We start from the raw sequence: 2,174 nt of genomic DNA, 5'->3' as shown, positions 1-2,174 counted from the left end.
TCTTTTTCTCCTTACTTCTTCTTTTTCATTGACTCATGTGGAGTCCGATTATCAACTTCTTTCCCACTCCGCAATAGTATCACACTGGCATTTTCTCTGGGGTTCATGACTATTTGTGATGGAAGCTTTCTAGAACCTTGAGCTTCTAGCTTACTCACAGATGAGGCTAACGGACCAATCTACCTCTCTATGTTTTGAATGCTATTTTTGGTCTCCTGTTTAAACTATTGTGTATTGTTAGCCAAAGCCTTAACAATTTCATCAAGTGACATACCTTGATTTAAGGGAGGTAGAGGTGGTTGTGGTTGATTCACTTATCTCTATTGTTGGTATCGATTTTGCACCAGTTGATTCCCATAACTAAGATTGGGATGATCTCGCCATCCTGGATTATGAGTATTCGAATAGGGATCATACCTGCGTTGTGGCTGTCCATAATGTTCTACTACATTAGCATGTTGCATTAATTCATTCTCTTGTAATGCAGGACACATATCAGCAGCATGACCCAAACCCGAACAAATTCCACATACCTTAACAGTTTGCATTTTCCCTACAGCCAATTGCCTCACCAAACAAGTTAAATCAGAAATTTGTTTCTCAAGGTTACATGTACTTACCTCATTAACCTTCATAGGTGTGTGATCCATTCTCATTCCAAACTGCTGAGAATTTGCTGCCATGTTAGCAATCAGCCTCCTTGCCTTTTCTGGTGTTTTGTCAACCAAAGCTCCTCCACTAGCAGCATCTATCATACTGTAGTCCATTGGTAGAAGTCCTTCATAAAAATACTGAATCAAAAGCTGCTCACTTATTTGATGATGGGGATAGCTTGCACCAAGTTTCTTAAATCATTCCCAATACTCATACAAGCTCTCTCCATTGTACTGTCGGATGCCACAAATTTCTTTTCTTATGTTGACAGCACGGGAAGCAGGAAAATATCTACTTCATCTCATTCCATGAGTTGACAGATCCAAAAGGAAGGTAATACAACCAATCCTTAGTTGTGCCTTCTAGTGAGAATGGAAAAGCTTGAAGCTTGATTTGATCCTCTGAAACTCCTTGAGGTTTCATGCTAGAACACATAACATGAAATTCTTTTTAATGCTTATGTAGATCCTCACCTGCAAGACCATGAAACTTAGGCAACAAATGGATTAGTCTAGATTTCAACTCAAAAGCAACATTTAAAGCAGGGTATTGAATACACAAAGGCTGTTGGTTTATATTAGGAGTAGCCAACTCTTTTAAAGTTCTAGCAGCCATGGTTTCATTTTCGGACTTTGATTCCAAATCCGAATCTAAGCTTAACTCCCTTGGAGATTGGACTCCTTCAGATGTACTCGAAATCTGTTTAGCCTGCTTAGCCAATTTTCTCAACTATTTAGCTATTTTCTCTACTTTTGGATCAAAGATCAACTCACCAGATTGAGAAGTTCTTGTCATAAATAAAAAGAAAGCAAAGTAAAAACAGAAAAATACCTCAAAACCCTAGAAAACAATCAAATTTGGCCTTAAGAGGGTGGGGCCAATAAATCTTCTAGATTGCTTGGACTTGATCAGAACATCATTTCCTTCAAAATAGGTATAGGCCACCCTCCAAATTCAACCAAAAATCTATCGATAAATAGTAACACCATAAAAAAAAGATTTCCTTTTTTTTTCAAAAACCTAAAAATAGCAACACTTTACAAACAAAATTAATAACAAAATATCCTAACAAAAAAAAAACACAAAATCCAATAAATTTCAGTTCTTCGGCAATGGCGCCAAAATTCTTGAAGGTTGTCGAATCCACCAGAAATTAAATTAACTAAAATCACCAATTATGAAATATTTTTTTGTAGAAAGTGGTAAATCCAGGTCAAACCCTAGAGACTGAATTATTAAATTTAGTGCACTTGTGTAATGGAAAAAGAAACAAAGGTTGGGGCGCGGGGGGGGGGGGGGGAAGACTTAATTTGCAATCCAAAGAAGAAATCAAAATTCCAAAATTAAGATCGAAAATTAAATAAGAAACTCTCCAATTAAAAAAACTTCAGTTCAAGGTAATTTGCATTCTAATGCATTGATTTGATCATAGACAAAAGAAATACAATTATCTCTTATTGAATACTTAACATAGATTTACCAAACAGCAAGGTAAACCCCTGACTTCCCTATACTCATCA

At 36.4% G+C, this 2,174-nt stretch overlaps 1 non-coding gene across 1 annotated transcript; it reads left to right on the top strand.

Annotated features, from left to right (window-relative positions):
- Nucleotides 1-813: 813 nt before the first annotated feature.
- On the top strand, nt 814-920 carry LOC131181783 (small nucleolar RNA R71). The gene has a single exon (XR_009150260.1). It is a non-coding gene; the product is annotated as a small nucleolar RNA R71 (small nucleolar RNA).
- Nucleotides 921-2,174: the final 1,254 nt, after the last annotated feature.

This window comes from Hevea brasiliensis, chromosome 7 (genome assembly GCF_030052815.1).
Source record: "Hevea brasiliensis isolate MT/VB/25A 57/8 chromosome 7, ASM3005281v1, whole genome shotgun sequence".
Classification (NCBI taxonomy): Eukaryota; Viridiplantae; Streptophyta; class Magnoliopsida; order Malpighiales; family Euphorbiaceae; genus Hevea; species Hevea brasiliensis.
Note: the sequence above shows the minus strand (reverse complement) of the source record. Positions and strands in the feature narration are given on the sequence as shown.